The sequence below is a fragment of the Anas platyrhynchos genome, chromosome 7 (genome assembly GCF_047663525.1).
Source record: "Anas platyrhynchos isolate ZD024472 breed Pekin duck chromosome 7, IASCAAS_PekinDuck_T2T, whole genome shotgun sequence".
NCBI lineage: Eukaryota > Metazoa > Chordata > Aves > Anseriformes > Anatidae > Anas > Anas platyrhynchos.
The window spans coordinates 29947433-29969873 of NC_092593.1; positions in this window are offsets into that span (position 1 = coordinate 29947433).

A 22441-nucleotide genomic window follows, 5' to 3' on the forward strand; every position below is an offset into this window, starting at 1 on the left:
ACAGGTACTTAGACAGCCACAGTACAGCTCCAGAGCACGTGGAACAAAGTGAACTCTGCACTCTTGACTGTTTGATCCTTCTCACCTGCAGAGGCACCACCCCAAAGCTGTCTGTAACATCGGCACAGGTGCCAGCAGTGCAACATCACTGCTCATTCATGGCAGAGGGTTTCTGCATGGCTGCATGAGATGCAGTGCAACCAGGTGGGGGTTCCCTCCTGAAATCAGCAGCCTTTTTTCTTAGGGATATGTTTAAGGATTCAGGTGGATCCTTTGTTGGGCACAAGGCAGCGTCCTGTTCTAATTCTGTGTTAAGTAACAGGACGCAGATGGGCCTTCAACACGCAGAGAGCTGAGACATCACAGCATCTGCTCAACTGTGCCCAAACCTGTTTTCCAAAAAATGTTACCTCATTTTTTCCTGTAAACATGCAAACAGCACACAAACTATAAGCTGGGCCCCAAGCTGTTATCAGTTATCACAGCCTTGGAGGAATCTACTCTGATTTACAGCAGCTGAGAGCCCGCGCCTCTGAATTGCAGATATTTCATCACCACGTGGCTACTGTGACAATTAAAAATGCAATCTTGAGCAAACCACAAGAGACCATCTGTATCCCAAATCCAAACATGCTGTATTATTTTCTGCACTGGAAACTGATTGCATTTTGCTATGAGCTTTCAGACCCTGTGATACAGCTCCCTCATGCCTCCTGCCAGTCTATAACCAGGACAGTACAAGAAAGGGAATGGATTTCTTCTGCATCGAGTAACCATGAATGTGGCCGCATGCAGATGCGATGCATCAGCACAGGCTCCCATTTCAGCCTTGCCACTCTTTCTCTGCATAGTTCTACATACACTGTTATACAAAATGAGTCCTCCAAGGAATCCATTTCCATATAAAAAGTGTTTTTTTTTCTTTTTTTTTTTTTTTTTTTTCCAGACTGTTTCTTCTTAAGTTCATGCAGGCCTCCTCTCTCCATGGGACCAAGAAGCTTTCATCCCTGCACAATGGAAGGGATCCCAAGCTGTTTTTTCCTTTCCCCACAGATGTGAATCTACTGTCAAACTCAGATGCAGTTGGGACTTTCCAACCTTAGTTTTTGCACCCATTTGTAGTGACCAGCTACTGCCACACCCCCTCAGGCTTGGCCATTGCACTTGAGCTTGAACAGAAAAAGAAAACAAGACCTCCTTGGCTATAAAGGCTCGAATCATCTTGAACTTGCCCCCAAACCTTTCCTTGCATTGAACTAGATGTAGTTTCCTGAAACCAGGACAAAAATAGGCTATCAAACCCCATTAGATATATAACTACTTGGAAGATCTCATCCTACTAGCCACTGAAAAATCCTCAGCATCTCAAAACTGTGTGAATCATACCAGATCTTCACTCAATGCCAGTCTTTGTATGAAACATCAGCACAAATCATTCTTCAACTCAATAAAAAGGCAACATGGGAACTTCAGCTGGGGGAATCCCATCACTAGCCTCAAAGTTTGTAGAAGAGCTACAATAAAAAACAAACAAACAATAAATAAAAATCTGAAGTGAGAACCACGAATAACACCTATTGCTCCGTGGACCAACAGAGACTGATTTAAGAGTCAGTATTGTCACCCATTGTGACAGCCTCATTCAAGGCTGGGGAAGAAGAAAAATCCCCAGCAAATGTAGGTAAAAAACACTTTCACCACACAATTGTCCAGGATACACAACACCAGGAAGGCTGCATCTGCTAACGTATTTCCAGCGAAAAAGTCAATCAGCATAGAAGAAATACTGTATAGGAAAAGGGAATTGGGGTTTGAAAAGATTCTTTTAAAGAGAACCAACAGAGATGGTTCACAGAGATGTAGAAACTCCTGATTTCACCATCAGGCTTTAGTGAATGAGATATTTTCTTTTTGACTCTTAGTACAAATGTCATTCCTCTTTACCTTTAATGTAGTTTCCCATTCTCTGCACAGCTAGAAGATGAAGTGGCACTGTTAAAGCACGGGTTTATAGAACAGGGAGACAGTCATCAGCTCCCCAGGCAGAGGCTCATTAGGGCACCTTTCTCTTGTGTCAGGGGCTCTGGAGGGGCTCTTCTCAGCTATCGTAGCGGCCTCAGCCAAGAATGGGAGGAATGCAGGAGGACCCTTTGAGTCCGGTCTGCAGAGCAGATGACTCTAGGTCTCCGTGAAAGCACTGTCTGTATATAAGCACAACCCTTGTCCCTGTCCATGACTCCACATTTTCAATAAATGAATAACAGAAATACACTTTTTGCCAATGTAATGGTGTGTGGAAGGAGAGCGCCTGCTCCTTTGAGGGTTTCTGGTCGAGGACATTTTTCAGTGCAACAAGGGATAATAAGAAGGGGAGGAGGATATGGGCTGTGATAAAAGGTGAGAGGCTGTCACCAAAGAGGACTCCAGAAAGGCAGAGGGAACCACTCCTCAAGATTTCCTGGCCGGCAAGCGTCACTGAAGAGCTCTGTTAGATCTCCCACACTGCTGCATACTTACATCCCCAGCGTGGAGACAGGAGAGAGGGTTTTGACACAAACAAACAAAAACCCTCGCTGTTTGAAGCCTGCTCTGCTTGATCTGCTGCCTTTGCATTCGTGCTGCTCTCTGAAGCTCTGTCTGCTGGCTCCCACCACGGCTCTGCACGAATGTGACGTGGTGGGACAGAAACACGCTGCCTGCCCTCCCTTGTGCACGAGGAGCACGTGTCTCACCCCTTCCCTGGAAGCCTTTTAGAGAAGCTGTTAAATCAGGCATCACGCTGCCTCCTGCCCTGTCTACTGTCATAAATAGTTTTCCAGCGAGGACCAAGTGCCAGGGAAGGCAGAGTTGATAAAACCTCCGAGTAGCTCTGCCTGTTGCTGGGTGTGTTCACGCACAGGTGGACCCCAGCTCTGGGTATTTTATATATTTATATAAATTATAGTAAATAATATGTAATTTTATATAATATATATATATGTTTCTCCCCCCTGCGGCTCAGAGACTTGTTTGCCTGCACTTTGGCTTCAAGCAGGTTTAATGACAATAAGCTGATCTGCAAAATATGCATCTCATCTTGGACAGATTTTTCCAGCTGGCTTTTAATGAGATGTGGTCCCCTCTCCCCCTCGAGCCCCACTTTGGGTTAACTTTGTTCTCTCCCTGACGGCTTGAATCCCCCCCACAAAATATGCCTCAGAAGCTGCTGCTCTGTGGCAGCGAAGGAAAGGCACCCTACACAAATCAGCTTTCCCCACCACATCTGTGTCGTCTGCATGCAGAGCAGCACCACAGCAGAGGGAACCGTCCCCACGTGGCAGGGAGAAAGCTGAACGCTTCGCTGTAGGATCTGCTGGGCATCTAATTGCATGCACACGCTCACCACTAATCTATCCCATGTGCACAGCCCCAACACAGCCCGTGCTTTGATGCACCCGTCCAAGGAAGTGTAGCAGATGTCTCCTGCACGTTCTGCAGCCAGCATCGGGAAGTTATCAGCACCACGAGGCCTGCAGGCAGGGATGAGAGCTGGGCCCAGCTCTCACTGTCATAAGCAGAAAGGTGCCTTCATCCCCAAGGCTGACCTCTCTTGATTTCAGACACACAAGAACTGTAGACGTAGATAAGCAGAAGTGAACAAACTCATGCCAAACAATGCATTTCCAACACCAAAACGGGGCTGCAAGTGAGGGTGGCAGCAGGCCACCTGTGTTCTCTCCGTGCTTTAACCCCAGAGGCACCTGCCAAGCACCAGCTAGCCCTGAGATTCCTCTAATTTTAACTCTACCTCCCCAAGGAGCCTGTGCACCTGCATAAGTGCTGTGCCCCTGGGACAGGCTGCAGAATCTTACTGCCACCAGGGAGCCCAGAGGGGCTTCTGCAAGTCAGCAGAAAGCCATACCACAACAAAAATAAATAATAAAAAAAATAATAATAGATTTCCAAAGCATTTTGCAAGACTCAAATAAACTTGTTCCCCTACAGCAGCTCCAGCAGAGCTGACAATATGGTGGTGGGGATACAGGTCAGAGGCTGCAGTTCTTTTGCAGACTGCTGGTGAGCACTGAGCATTCAGTTTCTCTGGCACATATAAAGGGAAACACACCCTCAGCCTTCAGGGAGCCTGGGATAATAAATGAATAAGAGACTGCTGGGGAAGTGTGCAGGATGACGGGGTGGGAGGAGGAATGAAACAGCATCTTTGGGAGACAAGCTTCAGGTACCTTGGGGCAGGATTGGCCCCTCAGTCCTCACTACATAACTCCTTTTATGAAAGAAATTCATTTTTATGAAGGGAACGTGTTCAGCATGTTTGGTTGCAGCTTGGAACAGGCTACTGATATTGAGATGCATCTGCGGCTGTATTTCAGAAGCAGTGCTCTGACCCTTGATAAGAGACTCTCCTTTTATCTACTATTTATTAGCAGAGCTCAGGCATACACTCTATAACACGTCATGTACCCTTTTCAAATCCTGCTCTAACCTTGAAACTTTCTGAAGTTTGTCTCCGCAGAGCTTCAGCGAAGCACAATCTGCGGCTCCAACTGCACCAGAATGTTTGCAGCCTGACTACTCCCTACTCACTTCACGCAGGAACAGGAGCTGCCTAACAGCCCTGGGAACAGAAGGCAGAAAAAAAAGATATACAGCTACATCCGACTTCAACTGCAGTCTGACTCTCTTTGAAGCCCAGAGCTCAAGGCAGACCTCCAAGTAGAAGCACGGTGGATGCACCATCACCTCTAAAAGCATTATTTGGCCTGGCTTTCTTTTGTAAGAAGCTTGGGGTACAGCACACGTATCATAACTGTTTTCAGTGGGGTGGAGAAAGCGCCTTGGTAAACTACAGAGTAATTACAATGTTCAGCCTACCCATCCTGATCCTTAAAAACCGAGGAAATTGCTATGGGCAATAAATAGAGCGTGGTGGTCTGGCAGTCTGGTCCCCTGCACAAAGTCCGTAATTTCCAACTGGCAAGGAGATGCTAATCTGCCTTTCTTCTTCTTAGCACCAAAAATAAAACAGCCACGGACACATTTGAAGTGGTTTTATTTAAAAAGCCAACGCCAATCATGGCCCAGTCTTTTCTCCAGTACAAGTGTTTTTGGCTTTGATGGGTCCCTGAGATGTTGCCTCAAAGCCTGTGAGGACAGTGGCTTACTTGCTGCTCCAAGAAGAAAAAGAAGTGTCTGGGTCTGATCTCTCCTTGGACCACCTGCAATTCACACCTACTGTAACCAACCAGACATGCTCAGGAGAATCCGTGCTACATCTGTACACGCCTTAGCAAAAATAAAAGAGCTGCACAGAAAGTTTTACAGCCTTCAGCAGAACAAACACAGAAGATATGTCACTCAGGGGCCAAAGCTACGTGTAGATCCCCAAATGCTGCTGAACAGCTGTGCTTTGCAGCACCCTTCTCAGCTGTTCTCAGAAGAATTTTAGTTTTCTCAACACACCCAGTTCCTGCGAGTATTGACAAAAAGCTCCCAGCCAGGCCATGCCTCCAGCCTCAAAGTATTTCAGCTGCAGGACTTTTCCCAGGGTTGCTTGCCCATTACTGATCCTGCTGAGGCCCATAGAAATCTCTCCCCCTTTCTGTGGATAACAGATGAGGTTCATATTTTCTAATTTTACTTGACGTGCACTCTTCCCCTCCCCTTTCTTTTCCCTCTCTGTTGGCTCAATTCCACTGTCCCTCTCATTCATGCCAGAGCTCGTGGATATGGGATACAACAGCGAGCAGCACTTCTTCACAGCAAAAAAAATGTAAAAATTTAAGTGGTCTGCTCTGCTACAGCATCACATCTCGTTGCATCTTACATTTCACCTTATCTGAGAAGTTTTACCTAGTAAATACTGCATAACAAACAAGTGAACCCTACTGAGGCACCAACGGGAGATCAAACTCTTGACGCCCCAGTGCCAATTTACATGGGCACAGGCTTGACCAGACCATGAATTGTCTCAGTGAGGACATGAGTCCCCTCAGAGCTACCCTGTCATTAATCTAAAAAGGCATTGTGGCACAAAAAAGACCTGGCTGGAGGAAACGTGGCTCCATCTCATTAGCAAGAGCCGCATTTAAGCACAGCAGTGACATTGCTGTTAGCATTTCAGGCTTGTGCACACTGCAGTGAAACTCTCCCGTCCCCTCAGCTGACTCCCCAGACCTGCAGGAGGGAAGGCCTCCTCCGGAGCCAAGCTGCCAAGATGCTCTCCGGCACGTTAAGCATTTAACAGCCTCTGTTTATTTATTGCCCTTAAATGCGATTCATGAGGGAGGACCTGGCCCATTTGCTCTTATTGTGCTTGCTCTTTGCCAGTCTCCTGACTGCAGCACAGGCAAAACCATGATTTCATTAAAATTAAGACACGAGACACAAACACAAAGCTCCTTTTGTTTGAACCTACTGGAGCAGAAATACAATAGAGGTCCCCCAGCGCTTCACGCCGGGCAGAAACACGGGGGTAGGCAGCGGCATGACCCTGCAGGGGTCCTTGCTGTTCATCTCTGCTTTCACAGCAGGACTGAAGAGGGATTTAGGCTTGGCCAAGGGATGCTGAGGTCCACCACATGAGACCAGACCTCTGCTTGCTGCCAGCATGGGAGCACGACCGGCGCAAACTGCTATGTCACCTCCTTCTAGGAGGGATGCTCAATTAAGACGTGTAAGACATGCATGTCTTTCTCTACCTTCAGATGCTTTATTTTTGAGAGTGCTGCTTAATGTGTGTAGCCCGCGGTGCTTTGTGAGAAAATATACAGTAAAACCGATGAAAGGAGGAGTATCACTGACTATAATTGTACCTAAATTAACAAGACTTAGAGTAATCCCACTCATTGAAGCTGCACTCCTTCTGTACAGAAAGTAAGCTGGGGGTGGAGTTCAAAACCAAGGGAAGGCAAAGGGAAGGCAAAGATAGCTGCTTAAGCACATTTGCACAGCTCCAAAGTCTGTCGTCTTCTACAGCACAGGCAAGGCAGAAGTACAGCCCCATGCTTAAAACAGAGCTCAAGTCAGATGGGTGCTGCCACGTGGCAGAGCAGCATAAGGGCCTTGTGCCCAAATCACCACTTGCACATGCTGGGGAATGACAGTGATGTTTTCAGAGGGCATTGAGGCCAAGAGTCTTAAACAGCCTCAGAACACTGTTTCCGTCCTTAAAATGACAGCACAAGGGAGGGGAAGCTCCTGGACATTGACTTTCTTCAGAAAATAGGGCAAGAGAAGAACCAGCACAGTCCATAACAGCTCCTTCCAGCCTCCCAGACACAGAAAATGCTCAAACCAAAACTTGGTTTGCTTTTGGGAAAACCAAAACCTGTGCAGGAGCCACAGCTCCGGTGATCCCCTCCCAGCTTCTTGCACACCCCGAGCCTCCTCACTGGCAGGGCAGCACAAGAAGCAGAAAATCCCTCAGTGTTAGCAGTGATGAGCAAAAGTTAAAACCCTGGTGTGTCATTGACATTACTTTCATCCAGCAGACATGAGTAGGAGAGAAATGCCAAGCAAATTCCTCTGAATTTTTCTATTTACAAAAGCCAGGCAATATGTTCTTATACCAAAACATCCCTGCCTAACAAACAATTTGGAAAGTTATTCAAGATAAGGCAGCTTGTGACTCAAAGTGAGTTTACAGATGGGACTACAGCAGTGGAAGGGAGAAAGCACCTGCTGAAAGCAATATTTTGAGAAAGGGCATCGCTGCTGCCGTGAAGCCAAAAGAAATGGTAGAATAGGAACTTCAAATGTTAGAACAGGAACTTCAACCGTGAGCCATTTCTGGGCTCAGACAAAAGCCTGCTGCCCAAACCTGGAGTACAGCTGCCTGCAAGCCCTCTTGGAGTTGTGGCTGTCTCCTCAGAGACTTCACTTAGACCCAAGCACATGCAGAAATTGGGTATTTCAACTGGAAAAGGAGGCCATGTCACTTCACGGGCTAATTGATATGAGCACACTGTGTGTCTGTGTGTGGAAATATGATCAATCTTGAAGGAAAACTACTGATCTGTATCATGGACATGGATGTATTGGAAGCCCAGAGGAGGCCAGGAGGATGGCCAGAGGCTGGAGCACCTCTCCCACACTGGGTGGGCTTCGAGGTCCCCTCCAGCCCAAACCTTCCTGTGATTTTGTGATTCTCTGCTCATTAGAAGAACCGACAAACATCCTTGGCTGACAGCAAATCAAACATACAGGATTTCTTGCTCGTTCCTGCAGAATCACAGGAGAGCAGCCAATGTGGCACGGAGCTTTAATACACAAAAGGCAAGTTCTTAATGTCAATTAAATTTAGGATTGGATTTTTTTTTGCCTTTGCTTCTCCCCAGAATCTCTTGAGGCTTCAAAGGCACCTTTCACATCACACCAGGATGTTTTCTCATTACAGCGAGAAAGCTTATCAAAAAAATGCTACTTAATTCCACACATCAGCCAGGAAGAGGTGACCCAGATTCTGGTCTCCCCTAAGAGAGGAGAAGCTGGCCCCTGAGTATTTCAGGCAGGATAACAAGACAGCTAGCCTGCCCGAACAAGGACCCAGCACAAGGGGAGGCAAAAGTACATGAGTCTGAAGGAGCCCAGGAGCTTTGATTTCACATCATCACAGCCAAGTCAGATGCACAGCGATGGGCTCGTTCACTTAGCTCCTAGTCTAGGAAAGGGATTCTCCACACGACAAATGAGACATCCCTTCCCTGGAGGCTGTCGCAAGCTCAGACCTCGTTTATGAGCACTCTAGCAAAAATGTGCAGTAACCAGCGGACTGGGAATGGCATCAATTGCCTTTGGTTGGGTAAGCCCCCTCAGAGGCTAATTTCCAGGTTGACAGGCTCAGCAGGGAAATGTGGAGTGTGAAATAAAACATTGAGAACTTATAAAGAAAGCCGAGGAGATGAGTACAACATAAATCACAATTCATTTCACAAACATGCATTACATGCTTGAGCCAGAATCTGAACACCATGTTTTCTGTACGCTGTGTTATATTAATGAAGACAAGCTAATAGCTGTCAAACTACAACCAAAATCACCAGAATCCCAGAGAGGATTTGATGTGCATGGAGATAACAACCCACGCAATGGATGCTCCTAACTGTGCTGTCAGGAGGCTTTTGCAAGCCAGGTTATACACCTACTGGATTCCAGAGCCTGTGCCCTAACAAACACAGCTCTCCTCTGCTTCTGTCTTCAAATGAAAGTAAATTTCATGAAGGATGACACACTGTGCAAGTGGTTTTCTGGGAGCTGTGTTGCAGTGATGAAGAGACCAAATGCACAGAAGAGGCTGAATGTTAGAGGCACTGGAGTCATTTTGAGATTTCCCAAAAAATATAGTCATGCCCACCCCCAGCAAGGCTATTTTCACCTACCCCAACACAGAAACTCAGAAGTCTAATGCATGCAAGGCATCCTCAGGTGAAGAAGAGATCTGCAGACCCAGAGCAGGCTCTTTCTCACAGCTGGTCCTGATTTATGCTCACCCCACAGAGGGGCCCTGGGGAAAAGGAAGTTCATTCTACAGTGTTAAGGAGACATCAGCAATCATGATCCTTAAGGGTCCCTTCCAACTCAGGATATTCTATGATTCTATGATTCTATGATCAAGGCTTGATAGGTCTCAGAGTGCGCTTACTGCAGGTATAAGCAAGTGTTTTGTAAAGAAACAAGATGTTTTCCTCCATCCCCTGGCTGCTGACGTGCAGCCTGAATTTAGAAAGTTTTGTATTTATTACAGAGAATAAAATGCTGCAAGTAACACATGCAGAAGTACCCAAAGAGACCCCCATGGGAAGTTTGGGACTCAGTTTCTCAGGGTAGAGATGCCTTTCAGCCAGACAAACACAGAAATGCAAGAACCCAGGGATGCACTTGCTTGAGACTCTGACTGAGCCCAAAGGAAAGGGCTATCAGGAAATTCAGCAATTACCTCCTATGGCTTGTAAATTGCCAAAGCAAACCCATCATCTAGGCATATCTGGGCACATTTGCAAAGAGAGCCGCAGGTCTCTTTCTGCTGATCCCTCTCATCTTCAATTGGCCTCCTAGATGGTTTTGATTTTGTCATCTGCCGCAGGCAGCAATGTTTTAAAGGCACCTGCTGTGATTCTGTTCCTTTTTTATTTTTCCCATCTCAGTATGCACACAGAAAAGCCACTGTTTAGAAAAACCTGTTAACCCATTGAAGAGTATAATAGGATTTGGCACAGAAACGGCATATTAACTACTTAGAGGCTTTCCAGGGGAAGAACAGAGCTGGTAGGTCAGTATGTTCAGCTAATGGCGTGTAGGCACTCCCATCACGGCTTGGAAGGACCAAGTGACCCATCACAGTGAATACAGCAATGGCTAAAGTCTAACTTGGACGCACTGCAGCCCCTGCCAACAGCCCAGACACTGCAGAAGCTCCTGTTACAGGCACCACAGCTCCCAAACACAGGGTGTCTGTGTCCCTGCAGCCTCTCCCCACAGCACAACACCCTGCAGATTTCTTCTGTCCCCTCTCTGTGTGTACCCTAACAAGCTGCCGTGAAGTCTTCGCCAGCATCCCAGCCCTGCTGCTATCTCATCATCGCCAGCCTTTCATTGAACCATGTGAGCAAGCACCTTATCGCTGTCATTTTGCAAGTAAATGAGAAGAAATTTTGAGCCATATTTCCTCTCCAGGTACCAGGCAGGATTTATTTTGAAGCTGTGTGATCATAACAAACCATTGCCATTTCTTCGCTTTATGCTTAAACAGCCTGAAGTCTCTACAGCTTGTCACCTAAAATCTTGTCCTTTGTAGGTATCAAAGCGTTATTTATTGCCCCAACAAAATGTCCTAGGTGAGCCAAACGAACCAGTTAGCACAGCAATATTTAACTTGGCACTTTCTAAGTCACACGGACATGTTCCTCCCCCCAGATAAATCCCTCTCTCCCGATTTGGGCCACCATGGCATCCCTGCAGGTCCAGTACCACCATCCCAGGCACACACAAATTACCCTGGCTCTGTGAACATGTTTGCAGCTCTGCATTGCCCATGAGCACAGAAGCATGGGAAGAGATCATTTATCACAAGTTATACACAGAAACGGCACCTACTGGTGTTGTGGACAGTCACAGCAGGCTTTGGTTTGACAGGGCTGGTATTCTGGCAGGCATCATTTCACTTCAGTGCAGCTGTGTTCAATAAGCCACCAGCATGCAGGTAACAGCAGCAGGGTTCTGCTGGCATCCCAGGAGAGGACAGCAGGGTTGATTAGCAGCTCTCTGTTTCCCTTGTCTGCTCCAGGATGTAGCTACAGGTTTTTATTTCAACAGGCAATGAAAGGACCTTGAGGTCTCATGGCACAGATCACTAGCGTCTGTGAACACTAAGGCAACAACTCTTTGGGTTCTCCCAGCACCTGGGGAAGAGTTATAATCTCTTTTTTGGAAACCACTTGGTGGAGCTGCCACATCCCAGCCTCAGGCTCCTCTTCCATTGCCATTTGGAGGAGAGGCACCACTGCTCGTCCCAACAAGCTCTTGAAGCATATCCCTGGTTTCCCCACCTGGTGGGACACCGACCCCTTGCTGTGATCATTGCCAGGTGCCTTTGAAGCCCTACTGCAGGCCTGGCCCCACTGTGTGTGTCACTCAGCATGTGGCGCAGCACTGCTGCCCTCTCCGCATTCCTGGCTGCTCTTGGCAGCTTGGCAGTGTCCTAAAGGTGACAAACAGCAGGTCTAATTTGGAAATGGTTTCACCATCAAGTGACAGAGATGGCAACAACAAAGCTACCACCCCTCTCAGCAAAGTGATGCTGGCCCACGGGGGATGCTCACCGAGCAGCTGATCACACCAAACGAAACCAAAACCTCCTGCTCTGTGTTCAAGCACAAAGATTCACTGCAGGGGGCTATGAGCAAGCAGCAGGGCACCCCTGCCTCATTATTCACTGCTGGCTGCAGCTTGAAGAGCCAACATGCAGTCTGCAGGCTCCAGGGACAGCAGCTAAGAGTTAGTGTGGACCCATTCATCCCTGCACACGTTGGGCACCTGCTTCTGCATAACCTGCTGAGCAGAGGACCACCACATCCAAATCCCAGTGGCCCTTTTCCCATAGGAATAAAAACATGGAAATTAACACAAGGACTCGTAAGAGAAAAGCGTGCCAGATTAGTGCCAGAAAGCCCCGAATTAATTTAGAAGGATCCTCTTGACCTGCACCGTTTTGAGGCCCTGTTAGGGAGCAGGTGGAGGTGCATCAGCTGTGTTCAGAGCGCTCTGCAGCCCAGCAATGGCCAGTTAGGAGTTGCCAGCCTTTAACACTGCTCCAGTAAGGTCCCTTTGCCACTTCTGCTTGATCTGAGCCCTGACTCGGAGGACAAGCACAGGACAAGCCACCAGCAGATCCCATTTTTCTCTCCTAAGTGCCTGTCACGGGCAAAGAGCTTTTGAAGAAAATGAACGGATTTTACTAGCCTTCCTGCTCCCCTCAATAAAAGCCAGAAGAATGTCTCCTGTGAAATAATTCTCTGCGAGGACAATATTATGAAATAAGTGATCATAAGACAAAAGTTGCTGCGTGGAAATTATTGATTACACAAATATCCTGACATTGTCAAACTGTGTATGTAGAGACACTTACATCAGGCCTGTTCTACTTCTCTCTTTGAGGAACAGCTCTGCTTTTTTCACAGTTGTTTCTTTTCTCTCTTGCAAGCCTCAGTCTTTTGTGTGACTATCAGAACACAAGTGCACCAGAAGTCCTCAGCAGGACAAAGAGAAAGATCTGACTTCAAAGGCTTGCAAGAACAGGAAACAGCCCACCACTGGGGCAGATTCGCGTTACAAGCAATCCTGCAAAGCGTTTCATTTGCAACCTCAGTCTCTTCAAACAACAGTTCTGTAGGCACAGCTTATTTTTCATTATTCTAAATAAACAAAGCAAAGCAAATCAATCAATCAATACAACTAACAAAAACACAGAAACAAAAACGAAATTATAAAAGCAAACTTCAAGTGATTTTCACACCAGGCGTAGGGCACGGGAGTGAGGCTGCACGGTGCCTATGGCTCTGCAGGGCAGCTCCCGGGACTGGAATTTAGCAAGGAAATAATCACAACCAAGTTGGAAACACGGCCATGGGAAGGGAAAACCTTCCAGGAGAGCAGGGGTTGCTGAAGGGACGTCTCAAAGGAGTCATTTTGCTTCTCCACACCTCCCTGTCCCAGCTAGTGCATGTTCTTGAGCACCATCTGCTGGCATTTTCTCCAGCAGCGAGCTTTCCAAGCACCCAGGGTGCTCGGGCACCCAGGGTCAGGCGATTTGGGTTGAGGATTGCTGGTGCGCTGAGCAGCAGCACAGCATGAGAACAAATCCAGCATTTCATACCCCAAAAGTGGCCGATCTATTTTCCAGCAAAGACTCTGGCTCTGTGCAGAACCAGCCCAGATCACAGAATCACCAAGTGGCTGAGGTGGGAAGGGACCTCTGGGTCCATCTCCTCCGACCCCTGCAGCGTGCCCACTTTGAAGCTCAGTGGGACACCTCCCAGGGTAGAGGTTCACTCCTTGTGCTGTGGTTCTCTGGAGCAAGGCAAAGCACTGGATTTCCACAGGCACTCGCGTCTCAGCAGGATCTGTGCTGCAGCTGGACGACTGCAAAGACATGTGCAAACACATTCCTGCAAAGGCATGTGCCAGATTCAGCCTTCCTGTTGGGTGGGCACAGGAGGCACTTACTACAAGTTTGTGGGAAATACGAACCTTTTCTAATAAAAATGAGGTAACTTGAGTTCTGTGCCCTTCCCCATGCAAGCACTTTAAATGCAGTATGAGTTGGCTGATCAGTATCCTAATATTGTCTTTATTTTATTTTATTTTTTATTTTATTTTAATCTTTGTTGCAGTGGAGTCACCTCTACCTGTGGTGCACTGCTGGAAATGATTTGAGTGGAAGAGAACAGCAAAGGGTCAATGCATCAGCTGACGGATCTGCCCCCTGCATGCACACCTTCTTCTCTCCATCCTCCCTGCAACCCCTCTGTGTGGAACAACCACACTGCCCTCCAGGACAGGCTTGGATCAAGAAGATCTGCTTCCTGCCTTGGATCTGCTTTTGGATGCTGGGTGGTTGCAGGAGCAAAGGATGTCCCTGGGACACAAATCCTGTGCTCAGCCAGGGGCAGCCTGGCAGAGCAGCAGAATTATTACTGGTATATATATTTCTGATCTGGTTATCTTTTCTTTAACTGGTCAGAGTTAAACTACAGCCAGACGTGTCCCTGTTACAGCTGAAACTGATGGTACTTTCCATAAAATGTAGCTACATTTATTTTTATTGTCCTTAAGTGCAAAGGACAGATGAAGAGCCCACTGCATGATTACATACAGGCCTCTGAACCACACAGAATCTGTTGTCTGTAATTAACCAAAACAACCTGGGAGAACACCAAAATATAAGCACTTCTCCTTTGGGAACAAGTGCCCTGTATTTCAGCAACAAAATGCCTTTGAAACATTACAAAGAAAACAAAACAAAACAAAAAGTCAGGCATACTGAAGGGAAGACATGCTTCCTTCCCTAGCTATCATGAATATTTTAATTGTGATCCTCCTGAGATAATTTAGAACTCCTAATTAGAGTATTTCAGGACTGTAATTTGCACAATGCTTTTTGAAACAACTTTTTAAATGTGCCGCGTTGATTGCTGCCCTTCATGTCCTGCATTCCCTTCACCCACTATGCATAACCCCAACCCCTTTCCCTACACACAATTACACACGTGTGGACACACTGAAGCACATAAGTGTGTTATCAGAAGAGGAGAAGAGAAATCTACAGCCTGCGTGGTCATCACCTTAGGAACTGCTTACCAACAAGCCAAACATCACTTGTTTTCTGGTAGTTTTTAGCCAACAGGGCTTCTGCTGCCTGAGGGGAACAATATGAGGCACAAAGGCCAACAGACAAACTCTAGAAATACAACTCCAGAAACATAAAAACTGAAAGGGTGTTGTGATCCATATGATGACACCAGTAAAATCTGAGCCCCGTTTGCTGAGTGCTTGTGCTTTTTGCTGATATGAAGGCAAAATGGGAAAAAAACATTCAGCTATCAACAGTATGAAAAGCCTGGGAAGAGAGCTTCTATGTGCTTCTGGTGCCTTCTTTGTATGGATTTTGGGCAGGCAGAAAAAGCAGAGTCAGCAGAAAGTCAGAGAAGGATTTATGGAAGGCTAGGTCAGTCACACTGTGCTTGTTTATTCAGACAGTCAGCTATGAAGTGCTCTGTGAATGCCACCGGGTTTCAGTGGGTCGGATAGATGTGTATATGGTGGGACCTGCAGCCTGGTGCTGTTCCTAGAGCAGCTCCCTACCCTAGATAGGAGCTTCTCCATCTGCATCTAAGCACCAGAGTGGGAATCAACAAGGTGGTGTTCAACAGCTACCAGGCTGCCTGCCTGGCCCAAAAGACCGCTGTTCTTTCCATCTCCCGACAGCCCTGGAGCACATCTGAAACCCCAACTCACTAACATCTCCCACCTTTGGGGAAAACAGTGGGCTGTTGCAAGCATGCAAGAAGGAGCTGTCACCACCTCAACCTTCACCTTTCCTTCTCCTCCAAGGACAAACAGCAAAGCGGGGAGAGGCACCCTGCCCACAGGTCCACGTTGAGGCACTCCCAGCCTTCTGTACACATCTTTAAGGTCTGTGCAATGTGTCAGCCACTACAAACATGCAAGCATTTTTTACACTGAAAGGGTTAGGTTCAGCCCATAGAGTCACTTTGTAAGGCTCTTTATCTGTGACACCAACAGCAAGTCACTTCGATGGACTGCAGCAAGCATGGGAAGGAAATCCTTAATTGCACATCACGTCCTGTGCTCCAAATGTAGCTCATTTTTAGCATGCTTAACTATAGTGCAGCCAGACGTCACCCGTCAATTATGAAATGTTATATAAAACCAAACATGGAGCAGTAAAACGGATGTCTTGAAATTTGTGTTTGTAGCTCCAAAGAAATCATTTCAAGAGTGTTTTACATTTGTTTGCTGGAAATGTGTGAAAATTTACACCCAGATGCTGAGACGTCAGGGCACCTGACAAGCCTCGTAAGTAGCTAAGGATTAATGTGCAACATCTGTCAAAGTCAGAGAGGGAAAAAAGAAACATTTCCACTTTCTGGCTGGATTGCCTCACACTGCTCTGGCTGAGTTGGTTTGTGGGAGTGAAAATGATGTACCTTCTTGTAAGAAATCCACAGTCGTGAAGACTAGAAAGTATGTCTAGTGTTCCTATAATGAAGGAACTAATCCATTCTCTAAAGGGGCCTTCAGGGGCTTCATCTTTTGCAGATGGTTACTTCAAAAGGAAGGAACAGAGGAGCAATCCCCCTGAGAAGCCATCCAGATCCAGAGTAACTCCTCACTTCTTCAATCTGTTGGCAGGAAGAAGAGCAGCAGTAGCAGGCGCTTTTATGTTGCAGAAGAGCAGCTCTCCTCGCTGGAGGATTAAAGACACAGACCAAGATCATGTGTCACTGGGGAGCAAGACACATGCCTGGAAGATTTTCAGTCCGTGGGAACTACATAGCCAACCCAAGGCCCACCTTGGTCACTTTTCTACGGAAGGTAATTCCAAAAGACGATTCCAAAGAAGATCATCCTAGAAATCATCCAGTGCAGATGACGCCAAGCAATGTGCACCCAGAGAGGAAAGCAAGCAGAACAGTTCAGCTGGCAGGAAAACAATCACCGTCTCCTGCCCAGCATTCCTTTCACAAGAAAAAGAGCAAAACCTAGCCATCCCACATGGATCCTGAGATACTCTCCCCATTCTGATTGCTCTGGTTTACAGGTTGCAGGACCTCCGTTCAGTGTCTCACTAAAGCACAGAACCATAGACTGGTTTGGGCTGGAAGAGAGTCACGGACATTTACAGATCCCACAGTGCCACCCCTCAAGCAGAGCTGGCCCCATCCAGCCTGGCCTTGGGCACTGCCAGGGATGGGGCACCCACAGCTCCTCGGGGCAGCCTGGGACAGGGCCTCACTGCCCTCATTGTGAAGAATTTCTTCCTTATATTTACTATAAATCTACCCATTTTTAGTTTAAAACCATTATCCCTGTCGTATCACTACGTACCTTTGCAAAAAGTCTCTCCCATCTTTCCTATAAGCCCTCCTTAAGTATTGAAAGGCCTCCCTAAGGACCCCCCCAGGACCTTCTATTTTCTTGTCTAAACACCATCTCTCTCAGCCTTTCTTCATTTCTCTTCTCTTCCAGGCAGCGTCCAGACAAATCCATTGCCAGAGCCATCAAAAGCAGCTATTTTGAGCTGTTTCACCTTGGATTCACGGCTCCTTTCACCTCCTCCTCTCACAAATCTGTCCTTCCCTGGAACAGCACTAGTCATACCTTGTGATTTCATCCCGAAATGGGAACCAGCTGCAAGACCAAGCTATCTGTATCTCCCTGTCCGTCACTGAGCCACAGGCACAGTGGGGTGCTGATAACGTTCTTCAGGTGTCAGTCAGTGGGTTGCTCATCTTATGCGCAGCATTCAAAGCAAGACGGCCTCCAACTGGGTTTGGTGTTCACTGGCTGAAGCAAGAGATCCTATTTCTAGGCTTGCCCTATCTTCTGATCATAATTCAGTGGTGCATTAATATCAAGGTTGCTTCACCTACCTGTGTGCATTTAAAAAGAGGATTTCTCTAGAGGAAGCTTTTAGGAGCAGTTGTTCATGTGGGTCAGAAGCCAGCTGATGTACAAAAATCTCAATCACTAAGTTACAAAACACCAAAATTAAAAAACAAATAAATTGCAAACAGCAGCAAAAATACTTTTCATATTGGTCGAGTGCATGCCAAAATGTGGTTGGAGTTCTCATCAAAGCAGTTTGGACCCCTAAAATCAGCACAGGGTACCACATCCCATGTGACAGCACCCTGCAGAGTAATTTGTAAAGCAAAAATCAGGAGGAAGGCTCAGGCAGCCTGCTGGTGGCTGCTCCTGCACTAAGGCATGTAGGTATGGGGTTGTGGAAGACAGGCTGGGTTTGTGGACCCCAAAAAGTGAGTCTGGACAAAATGGCTGCATCTCCATTCCTCTAGCAGACTGCCATGCTGCATGAGGAAGGAAGATTTTAAATAGGGAGAAGCAGGGAATAAAAGGAGCAGGTGAGAGGAGGAAGAAGGGGGAAGACAACAAATGACTGTTCATTTAGCACATAGAAACCAAGATGCCATTAATTAAGATGCCAAGGGAGGAGACAAAATTCTGTAATTGCCTCTCCGCCAATGTAAGGAGCCTGGGTAATAAACAAGAGAAATGGGAATTGCTCACTTACAGAGCATAAATTTGACCTAGTTGGTATCACTGAAACCTTCTGGGAGGAATTTGCATGATTAGAATGTATAAAAGAAATCAGTGCTCATAACCTGTTTGGGAAGGGGATGTGTGAGCTCTGAAATGGCATTATCTTTACAAGTCATGGATGGCTGGAGGGCTGTTATCTCCAGCACGTACCCTGCCAGCGCACAGGGAGAGCACTAGCTGCTGTCTGCTCTTGAATGACTAGACTAGGGTGTCTGACGGGAGGGTCATTAGCCTCCTCCTCCGCAAAATGCGAAATAAATTCCTACCGGGGGAGCCGTCTGCATGATTCATCCTGACATTTGCAAAGCCTCCCCAGGACTGTAAGTCCTATCTAAAAACTCTCAGGATTTACCAAAAGTGTCTCTAAAGCTGGGTTCCCTGCAGAGCCATGCTGACTTAGACTTTTGTCTGGGCTGAGAAATATGGAAAGACAGTTAAAATGAAAGTCAGCCTTTTCTTCAATGCAAGCAATCACATTAAGCTTTTAATGCACTGACAAAGCAAATGCTAAATGAATGAAAAATCATCTTATGTGTTCAAAGGGGAAAACCTGAGACTTAACATAGTCAAGAGAAAATAGCTGTGAGAAAACAAAAGTCAAAGTGAGGTTACTGTTCCTCAAAAAAAAAAAAAAAAAAAAGTACTAGGCAATCAGAAATATCACGATTCAAGGAAGATTGCTCTTCTAAAAACCTTGGGATGAAAGACCAGTGTAAGTGGTGAGACATGTAATCTTCATGAGTGGATAGAAAAGCAGGGATGGATTTGATGCAGTCAGTTATTTCGCTTCTAGTTTATATTGATTTGGAGCAGACAGGACTTAGATAATTCAACATCCAGCAGAATTCACAAAAACTTAAAGAATCTTTGCAATGGAATACCAAAAATAATATCACTAAGAATAATGCAGAGAGCAATTGTCTTCTGCATCCTTGTGGCTGAAATCCTCAGGAATAGCCACTGTGTTGGATTTCTTTTTCACCCTCCAAAGAACAATCATGCATTTGCTACTTACTTCCATTGGGGCCATTTGTTTCAAACAACATACAATATCTTGGTAGGAACTGAACTTGCTGCAGCCTCAGTCCCTGACCTGGTACACCACACACTAACACTCCTAGATCTTGCACTCCAGCATGCATTTCAAGAAAGTCCACAGGGAAAACCCCTCCAGCACTGCCAGGTCTGAAGAATGTCTCAGATTTAGTAATCCTTTGTGTCAGAACCCCATCTCCCAGTCATTCCTCCTATATCCCAAAAACATTACTTTCTGTGCAGGAAAGTACATGCCAATGGTGAGCCCACAGCACAGTTCTCCTCTACGGAGGTACCTGATAATGTTTTTCTCTTCTACACAGAAGCCTATATTCACAAGACTGGAAGGACATTCATGTTAGACAGAACAACTTTTCTAGTAAATTTTGACTCAATTTGATAATGGGTTTGAAAGCTATTGAGGTATAAAACATAAGGAAATAGACAGCTTAATTCTATATCTCATTTCCTTAGGGAAAAAAAAACAAAAACCAACAAAACAAAACAAAACAAAAAAACAAGCTAAGGGAAGCATTCAAGTTATGTAGAAAAATATTTTCATTTCAACCAGTAATGTTAAGTACCAGCTACTAACAACAGATGATATTGAAGTTAGGAATCTTTTTTAAACAAAGCCCCTGGAATGGACAGGTTGGCTCTTGAAAAGCCTTTGATCAAAAGTAGTCTCAAGATAACATGGAGATACCTTGCACTTTTTATCCAGTCTTCAGTTCAGCATTTTATAGATGCCCAGAATCAATTCTGGACACAAAGCAGTAGTCAGGATGAAACCCAATTAAAAATATTTAAAGGATGATAATATTTATTGATACTAATTACATAAGCTTTATTAGGATAACATGATACTTTGAAGTTTCTACTTATAAATTTGGTTGAGAGAGCTCATGCTGTTCTAAACACCAAAGGTCTTAGAAGCATGGCACAGAGCTGGGTATCACCATTTTGGTTTCTATTATTTTGAAATACTAATTAATGTCTGCAATAGAACAAATTAAAATTGTTAATTGACGGGTCTCAAGGTTTAATTATCAGTAGGGAATCAGCAATTGGATAGTGTATGTTTAGGGAATCCTGTGGGGTTAACATATGTTATGCTAACCCATGTTGTCCATCAAAACCAAATTTTGGTGAAGTTTGCAGGTAATGGAAATCACGGGAGAAGTCTAAATAGCAAAAATATATTACAAAATGAAAATTAAAAAATAAATTTAAAATAAAAAAAAAAAACATATTAAAAAAAAAGAGCTCAAACTGCTACCAAGAGTCATGTTCAAATACAGCCACATAAAGTTATATCTAGGAATTGGAAAAGCAGACTACTGTCAGAAAATGCAACTGCCAGACATCATAACAAAATAATAAGCGGGCATTAATTGTTAGTCAAAACCAAGTTTCATAAAAATTCCTAGCTAAAAAAGTTTTCACTCATTTCATGCATAACCTCAAGACAATGAAGAGAGAGTCCTTTTCCTTTTTCTCTTTTTTCCCCCAGGGCATACTGTCCCCAGGGAGCGAGGTCATCACATATCCCAGAGTCAACTGTAAAACAGAATCCCAATGAAGGTCTTGAGTGCCTGAGCTAGCTGGGCCACAAGGTTTCCACAGCTCTAAAGTAGTAATTGCAGACAAGCACTAGGAAAAAGCACCAGGAATGACAAAAGGAAGCTTAAAATCATACTCAGCCCCATGTGCTGGGCTTATCACAACTGGTTCAGTTCTCAGAGACTATGCAGGAGGTGCATGGAGAGCATAGCTTGTTGTAAAAATGTAAACTCCAAAGATTCCTAAGTTCAGAAAATGACACAAGACATTATTCATCCTAAAATACCTTATCGCACATTTAGCCACTTCCAGCATGCACCACCATAATGTCCACATCATTCTAGGATGGAGTTTGTCATGGGCAAAGGTTATTTATTTTCCCAGCTCCCAGGAACAGCAGATGCTAGGAGTCTACTTTAAATCACTCACAGCCTCTAAACTCATCAGCCGCTCTCACCCACTCCTGTAATCGTGTCATGGTTTGCTGCAGATATTACTTGGTTACAGGAGCTCTGCACCTTACATTGTTCAGGGGTGCATATTAGATTCCTCACCCTCTTCAGAACTGCAACCTAAATAGCCTCCTGGCCTGAAGATATTATCTATAGAGTCAAGAAAGAGTGAAAAACACAGTAAAGACATATTTCTGTTCTTTTTATTTGGGCTCTCCCTCAATGCATTGTTAATGCAGCTACATATTCAGTGCTTCATTGTTCATCTCCAAAAAGACTACACGTTTGCTCTTTGCATAAAAGGGAAATGACATGAAGGAGGTCTATTACTTTAATGACTCGCAGAAAGAAATTTACTGCACGTGTCCTTGACTACCCAGTTGGTATTATTCAGGTTGTCTACGAGCTGGATTGTTTCTTTCATTTACAAGCTTGTTTAAAGTGCTCTTATCTCTTCCACTCCAGATTGTTTTTAATTCTATTTCAATAACATTGCTGAAGACATCTACTCACAGAAAGCTAAGCATGTATTTTCCTACAAAGCCACGTGGTGTTCAGCTTCTTAATTGTGTTCATTCCTTTGGAGAAGAGACAGAGGTGTGGCTGTCTGTGGACATGACCTACAGTGCTGTTACAAATACCAAGCTTCCCTATTTACAGACAACAGTGCATTTTAAAAGTGATGATGATATGTATAATTACAGGTAATTATAATTGTCACAAATATGCTACAATGCAAAAGGAATTGGCTTCAGCATTGTTGCTTGCAAATGTCTGGTTCTCTCAGACTACACAACAATAAGGTCTGCAATGTGATTGTCAGCATCAGTTAAGCCAGGTGAAAAAGATTAAATATACACTTGGCATCGTCTTTAATTCTGGAACTCTGTTTACTAACAAAACGTGTAAGAAGTATTTAAAAATTAGTATTATTTTTACTTTTCTTAAGCACACCAGGAGGGGATGGAAAGCAGGCATTCTCAAGCCACAGGATGGCTTCAGGTGGATGACAGAGAGAAAACCCCATTCTT